At 38.0% G+C, this 8,279-nt stretch overlaps 1 non-coding gene across 1 annotated transcript; it reads right to left on the bottom strand.

Moving 5' to 3' along the window:
• Positions 1-7,420: 7,420 nt before the first annotated feature.
• LOC123849167 (small nucleolar RNA SNORA63) lies at positions 7,421-7,551 on the bottom strand. Its single transcript, XR_006791993.1, has one exon. It is a non-coding gene; the product is annotated as a small nucleolar RNA SNORA63 (small nucleolar RNA).
• Between the last annotated feature and the right edge of the window lie 728 nt (positions 7,552-8,279).

Raw genomic sequence — 8,279 nt, 5'->3', positions numbered from 1 at the left:
AACCACTCACCAGTCAGTAGTTCTTTATCCTTTGATGTCTTTAGCATCGGGCTTACAGGGTTTTTTTTACCACTAACTCTTGTTACCATTATTGGTGGTTTTCATCACTACTCTAATGTTGGTATTCAATAGCCTGGTCAGCCATTTTCTTGACATTTCATCTCTAATGACTGTGTCCCTTTCTGCTCCCATTTTCTGGTGCCCATTCCCATAGTCTTACACTGCACCCTGTCCCATGTATGACTGACCATCCACTAAGATGTCTATTTTAAATGCCCCATTGTCTAACAACCATCTTATTCTAAGTAAGAAACCACACTTTTCTTCTCTCCCAGAAAATTATTTCATATATGTGTTTCCCTCCTAAAAATGTTAGTTTCCCCATGTCCACACACAAGGGTAACCAATGATCATTGCTAATCTTGCATGAAGCCTCTTATTTAAGTTTGACTTTATCTTTCCACCACTAAGATCCTGGCCTGACTACTTCTGTCCTCCTAGTCTCATCCTTCCAGCCTATTAAAATGTATGGACTTTCTCTTCTCTAATGTCAGCCTTTCTACACCCAACCCCTACTCAATTTGTTCACAGGTAAAATTATTCATTATGTTCTTTCTGTCTTGTGTTATTTTCTATAATTGCCTTAAAAATAAATCTTCAAATTCCTCAACTTCTCATTTATAGAGTTGTCTCCCTTGCTTAGCACTTCAGCTGGCCTGGGTCACTTGTTAGGTGGAGTGAGCCAGACCCTCATCCCTGAATCCCTGAAACTTTGGTTGCAGTTTTGACAGGCTATGTTAGTCAATTGCCTTCTTACTGTTATGTCTAACCATGGAAGCACCTGGTGTGCCACAAGTCTAAAGAGTGGGCTAGACTACATGAATCCAAATCACCTTTCTTGCACATACATTCTGCAGAACACCATGACCAATTTCTGCTCCTTCTATAAAACTTTCCATCTGTTGAGGCTTCACTGATGGTTCAGCACATGGATTCTTATGCCACATAGTTAATTCTATATCTTATTTGATCATTCACTGTTGCTTTATAGGTGTGACTCCTGTCTCTTTCTCTAGATGGCAAGGGAGTTTGTATTTTTAAGCCTAGATATCATTTTCATTGATGAATATAACAGCTTGCATATAAATTTCATTTATAAAGTGAATTTTTAAGTGAAAATTGCCCTCATCTACCGACCTTTTTCTACAGATACAGAAATAGGTCCACTAAGGGAATGTGGCTTGCCCTAGATGCCTTAGTGGGTTCAGAAAGTGGAATCCATGGTTCCATGACCACTAGGCTGAGGCCATCATGTTACTGTTCCATTACCTCTTTCCTTTCTTCTCAATGTGTTGCAGCACCTTGTTAAGCTGACTATCTTTGTTAGCAGCACCTGGATACATGGTTCCGGCTGCACTGTTCATTTTCTCTGTCATCTGTAACTTGTGATTTTTTTAGAATATGTTTTTTTGTCCCCGGAGTACTTAGAGAGTCTCAGTAGAACTCTCCTCAGCTGGTGACACCCATGTAGTGGTCTCCTTAAATACCTAATGAGTGCTAGGGAGGTAGCAAAACTCTCACATCTAAGAACATCACCCCATGGTTTGGCACAAAGCGTATATCCTCATTATTAGATACTTCCTGTTAAAAATCAAACCAAGGTCTCTTCAGTTCAGCAGGAGTCCTGGGAGGCAATCTCTTTGAGACTAACCTGATAACAACAAGGCTAAATCTCAAACTATTTTCAGGAGGTGGTTATATTTTCATGTATTTGACATACATGCTGGTGGCATTTTTATGATGCTATGTGCTCATAGACCCTGAATTTTGGCAGACCTGAGCCCAATTCTGGCTCTTCCATTTACTGGTATAAGAGGATACCCAACCCCTCTGAGCATCACTTTTTTAATCTGTTTAAAATGAGAAGAATAATGACATAATTTCATAAACTTGAACATAGATACAGTCAGGCAAAGCATGTGAAGTGCTCAGTACAGACTTAGAATAAAAGCCTAGTGAATGACAATTTTATTATTCTGTTCTTATTTAGGAAATCTATGTGAAGGGAATTTTTTTACACCTAATGAAAACGTTTATGCCCAAACATTATATTATCACTCTTATTTATAAAATTAAGTAGTAAATAAAAATTCAATGGGCAACATTAGAATGAAGAATATATATGAAGAGATAGTATGTATTACAATTACGCTTATAATTATTTTGGATAGTGTATAAATGTATCTTTGCTTCAAAGTTAAGTGATTGAAACAAGATACAATTTAATGTGTAGTATGATGTTAGCAACATACAAATAAATCTCCACACATATAAACATGGCTGATACAGCTGATGATAATGGTTAAGGTAAAGCCATATGGCCTGAAGGTTTCCTTAACAGTGCTGGTAGAAAGGAAGCAGCAGAGTGTGGCTTACTTGGGCATTTGCATATCGGCAAGATGCTGCAACACATTGAGAAGAAAGGAAAGAGGTAATGGAACAGTAACATGATGGCCTCAGCCTAGTGGTCATGGAACCATGGATTCCACTTCCTGAACCCACTAAGGCATCTAGGGCAAGCCACATTCCTTTAGTGGACCTATTTCTGTATCTGTAGAAAAAGGTCGGTAGATGAGGGCAAACAAATGGAAATTATAGCCAGCATTTTCTGAGGGTCTATGAAATGCCATGCAAGCTTCATATTTGCCTCTATACTCACAGCTCTGCAGGATAGCTATGATTATCTCTTTTTTTATGAGTAAAGAAACAGGCTCAGAAAAAAAAAAAAAACAGGTATATTTCTAGGTTTGCACAGCTAATATCTTGCAGAGTTGAGATTTGCACATGGTTTTATCAGGTCCTAAAAATCATATTCCTTCTTTTGTCCATGTGACTGAATGTAAGAATCTTAGCATAGGGGAACAGTAGAGAGGAGGCTGTATTACTCACTAAAGTATGTAGGAAAGGAGAACCAGCACTTAGTCAAATAAGACAGTCAAGGACTCTGTGATTTCTTACCTTTCTGGCTTTCCTGGGTTCCCTTTGCATCTCTTCTTGCTACATTAAGACTTGCACTTCAAGCCTGAGTAGACTTCAGCAGAAGTCTGAGCTCACTAGCTTGCTCTACAACTTCCTTACTACTGAAGAGGATAGTGAAGATTCCTTAGAGTAGCATTCAGTATCCTCCAAGTCTGGTCTTACCTCACCCCCATCCCAGAATTCTCTTCAGTGATGCCAACATCAATGCCCTCTCTACTCTGACTAGATCTTCACGCTCCCCATTTGAACACTATGACCTATGACTGTTCTCTCGTCCACCAGCCTTTTGCTTGTGGCATCTCCCCACTGACCCTCTTGGAACACATGCCCTTCTTCTGCAAGCTTTGAATCAAAACATCCTTGTTCTTCTATATAGAAAAAGGACCAGGGTCACTCAAAGACTCATGTGGCTATAGCTGGGGGGAGATAGAGAATCTTTGACTTCCAAAGGCTGTAGGTTTGAATGCCAGAAAGGCTGCTGGAAATGTCACAGAAATGCAGCAAGATAAAAGATGAGTCGATGGATTTTATGATGTTCTTGAATATCTCAAACTGCAGTTGTTAGTTACAGTGTATTCCTTATAATGGTGATATATGATGATATATAATTGCTTTTAATTAATTTCATAAATCTATTAATTCATATGTAGGTTTTTACTGTGTAAACTATATTAGTTCATTTGTGTTTATATAGTTTTATAGCTTATAGACATGAATAATACATAATTTTATTTTATTTTATTTTTTTAATTTTTTTTTAAAGATTTTATTTATTCATGAGAGAGAGAGAGAGAGAGAGAGAGAGAGAGGCAGAGGGAGAAGCAGGCTCCCAAGGAGCAGGGATCCTGATGTGGGACTCGATCCCAGGACCCTGGGATCATGACCTGAGCCGAAGGCAGACGCCCAACCATCTGAGCCACCCAGGTGCCCAAATAATACATAATTTTAATTTTAAGTTTATTTTATTGATGAAAACCCTCTTTCTCTAGGGAATATATTATAAGGCTATTCTTTATATTTGAAGAGCTGTTTATATTTTAAAAATATTTTTAGTTCATTATCTTATTTAATACCTGAAGCACTGCTTAAAAATACTAAGAAATTGAGGGTCAGAGAGGTTAAGTAATTTTTCTCCAGCAACACAGCATCCAAGAAGACTTCAGATTAGAATATATGACCATTTCATTACTTTCTCCATAGGTCATGGTATTTTCTTTTCAAAAAACAAGTAGATGATTTAAAGTTTCAATATTTGGGTATTTTTTTTTTTCAGTCTGTTCCTGAAAGGTGGGAGGTGGGGAATGTGGCACCCTTCCTTGCTGATTGGATTTTGAATTTATTTTCTTTATTCTGAATTATATAAAAAAGAGAAAATTCTTCACTGATTGCCTTTCTTTTTGGTGAAAGTCCATACTATATTTAGCAAATACCTTTTTTGATAACTATGCCATTGGATTTGATATTCCTTTTAGTTATATTTATATTCCTAAAAGCCAAACTCATCAGCAACTGCAAATAAAGTCACCATCATTGTCACTCACAATATTATTTTTGCCAAGTGCAAAATATAAACGATGGCATGGCTGAAACATATTGATCGTATTTCTTTGGAAAATCATGAAACTTCCTCTGAGATATACTATTTGTCATAACTGTATTTTTAGCCAAGAATAATGAATAACTGATAAAATGAAATATGGTAGGACATAATTGGCAAATGGAGAGCATTTTGCAGAAATCACTCAAAGTATTTTGAATTTCATTTCTAGTCATGGTTTATTTAACACTAGCTGAGCACTCAGAGTTGTGCACAAAAGATTGATGATCTTTTAGAGCAATTCCTAAGTGTAATATTATGTCTTAAAGAATTATGCCACTCTCTTTAAGGGTGCTGAGAAAGATGTTAGGAGGCATCAATAACAATTCAAGTATTACTAACCATCTGCATTTTGTAAATCAAGTAGACAGAGGGTTTCCCCATACATCCCCTAAAGGAATTGCATGTTCCCAAAAGACATTTACTAAAGTATTTGTATAACAGTATAGTTTGTTACTGAAAGGAAATAGATTTGTGGATAACCCTAGATGTCTTAAGAAGAAGAATGAAATAGAAATAATACAAGAATCTACACAGGGGAGAATTTCAATGGAGGTTTGGTGTTGGCATTAATGTTTTAGTTGGCATTTCCTAAAGAATCATTTTTGCTCCCAATAGGGAAGTCATAAATGTTCTGTCTAGTGAGTGTTGTTCTAAATAGTTCTCCTGTGTCCTAAAGATTTTTATGAGGTTCTCTCAGTACATATGTTACCTTCAGGAAATCATTCATTGAGAGCCTTTAGATCTTAGAAACTTGAGAAGTTGATGTTTGTAACAAATGCTTTCCACACACCTTTCTCATTTCTGTCTGTCTTGCTTGCTTTCTGTGCTTTATCTTCTATTCAGGCAGTGGGATATCATAAAATTAGTATAGGTTTAGAGTCAGAAAACTTTATTGGAGTTGCAGATCTGGTATCTATTAGCTTTGAAGCTATGGACAAGTTACTTATCTTCCCTGGGCCTTAGGTTTTCCATCTGTAAGATGGAGATAATAATTAGGAGCAATGCTCAAAAAAAAAAAAATACAGAATAGATCTTCATTTAAAGTAAGCTATTAAGCCTCTTAACCCTTTTGATTCAGAGATCCCCCTTTTAAAGTTTGGGGAAATAATATACAATTATGAGCTCACCTAGTAGTTATTGCATCTAATCAAAAACAGGAAAAGAGTATGAAAATTTCTGGTAAAATAGTTTACTTTGTCTTTTTGGAAGAGACAGTGTGTTTAAGTGTATTAGAATCAGAGGAATTGAGTTTGAGTCCTGGTGAAAAAATGATTCTACCTGTGAACAAACAGCTTGGACCATTTGGGAGAAGCTGCTTCTATCTTGGAAAATTATAAAAAACTGTCATTTATCTAGGTCAGTGTGAGACTCCAAATGAGGAAGTGTGTGAAATCATATAATTCTTAAGAATGGAAAAGGGTATTGTTAACATTAGCTGTTAATGTCACAATTAATAAAAACCAAATGGATTGCCATGCTTCCCCCTTTTACCTGTTTCTAGGGGAAAAGTAGGGACATCATGCTTTCCTTCCTAAGCATTACATTCAGAAGGGTGCCTCTCCCTGATGAATTGTATTTAAACCCTCCACTCCTGCTGAGAGGAAGCCAAGTCATCATTCAGGAGTCACAAGTCTTTGCCAATCTCTCTGTTAGCTGCTGGGGAGGACACAGAGTTAAGACTTACATGGATCCTTCCTTGAGGAGTAGAGTCTATTGGGAGAAGTGAGTCTGAACACATACACACAAGCTGGGTGTTAGAAGTTGCTCTTAAGTGGAGGAAAAACCCATAGGTAGCATTTGGACTGTGTGACAGAGATCAACTGGGTTGAGTGTGTGGGAAACAGAAGAGAGACAAGCAACATTCTTAGAAAACTATGATGGCAGTGTCATAGGGAGGCAATGGGGTGTATACAGGGTAAAGATAAGCTTTCTTTTGACTAGAACCTCCCATGTCATTGGAAAATTGAATGGGACTAAAAACTGGCCACTGTGGAAGCTAAGCTTCATCCAGAAGATATGGGAGAACGAATACAAATTTTAAAGTCAGGTGAGATGGTTACAGAACAATTTTTATCCACCTTCTGGCATAACTTTGGTTGCTGTTGCTCTGGTATGGATCTATCATACATGGATCTCTTCTCTCACCCTAACAGGGCAGCCCCAGGACTCTCCCTCCTTTTCTTCCCCAGCCTTCATCTGCACACGAGATTCCTCTCCTTTCCTCTTTCCCAGAAAGCTCCCCAACCTGTTCTTTGGCTTCCTTCTATCCCATCCATAATTTTTTCTTTAGCCAGCTCACAACCTTTATAGATCAGCTCAATGCTTTGTAATGCATTTTTTGTCCTCTAGAGAGATTCCGTTGCTGACTCACTGTGTTTGCATGATGCTGCCCTGAAGCTTTACAGTTACAGGTGCATATGGGGGGTAATATATCATTTTTTTGCATGCCTGTCTCCCCCAATTAAACTGTGAGTCTTTTGATAAAATGGCCCATGTTTTGCTCCTTTTTTTTTAAGCCACTTTACTTCATTTTATCACCAAAAGGCACAATCTTTTTTTTTTTTTTTAAAGATTTATTTATTTATTTGACAGAGAGAGACACAGCGAGAGAGGGAACACAAGCAGGGGGAGTGGGAGAGGGAGAAGTAGACTCCCCGCTGAGCAGGGAACCCGATGCGGGGCTCGATCCCAGGACCCTGGGATCATGACCTGAGCCGAAGGCAGACGCTTAATGACTGAGCCACCCAGGTGCCCCTCAAGTCAGTGTTTTACTTGGTAAACATGTCTAAGACCATGCATCCCTGGCTGCTAAGCACCATGGCGGACAGGGCTAGAAAGGTAACAGCTTTATTTTGAGCAGGGGGCCAAGACAAGGCAGCACTTTATAGCTACATTGTAACTAGATCCTGCATCCAAAAGGCACAATCTTATAGTTATGAGATAGAGTGTTGCTGACATTGAGCAATAGAAAATCTAACTTGAAATTAGTTCTAAGGTACTCTATCCTCTTAGAATCTAATGTATTCATACTATCATCTCCTTTAAATCAGCCTATGCTTTGTTGCTGTAATTTTAATTTGAAATTTATTCATTTATTAATTGCATATTTTTAGAGAGAAAGTTAGATTATGTGAAAAAATCCTGAGATGAATATCAGTAGACCTAAGTTCTGGTCTTAGTTCTTCCTTAAAGTAGACCTATGACCTTAGACAATCATTTAAAATTTGTAGACATGAATTTTCTAGCTATGGATTGAGACATTGTTTGCATGTTTCCTAGAATTCCTTCCAGTTCTAGCATGCTACAATGTGTATCATGCCTTAACAAAGTGTTCTTATGACTATCAGAATGAAGATAAAACTCTAGAAGTTTGAAGGAACCTAATAATTCCCCCTCCCTGTCCACCAGATTATAGAGCAACTGACACACAGGAGCTGGGAAGACATTAAAACCCACAACTCACTTTATGTTACAGATATCAGTTTGAAAATGAATCCTGGACATGAAGTTGGAAGAGGAGTTCTTATCACTTCTCCCATGAACTGAGCCCTGCTATAGATGGACATCCGGAGGTCTGCAGGGAGTTTAGTACACCACAGCAGGAGTAGATGGGGACATGTTCTCAGCTTGTGGGTAGGTC

The sequence above is a fragment of the Mirounga angustirostris genome, unplaced genomic scaffold, assembly GCF_029215605.1.
Source record: "Mirounga angustirostris isolate CCGP_5_RB_7025 unplaced genomic scaffold, mMirAng1.0.hap1 SCAF_2, whole genome shotgun sequence".
Lineage (NCBI taxonomy): Eukaryota > Metazoa > Chordata > Mammalia > Carnivora > Phocidae > Mirounga > Mirounga angustirostris.
The sequence above is the reverse complement of the archived record's forward strand: the minus strand, read 5'-3'. Positions and strand labels throughout refer to the sequence as shown.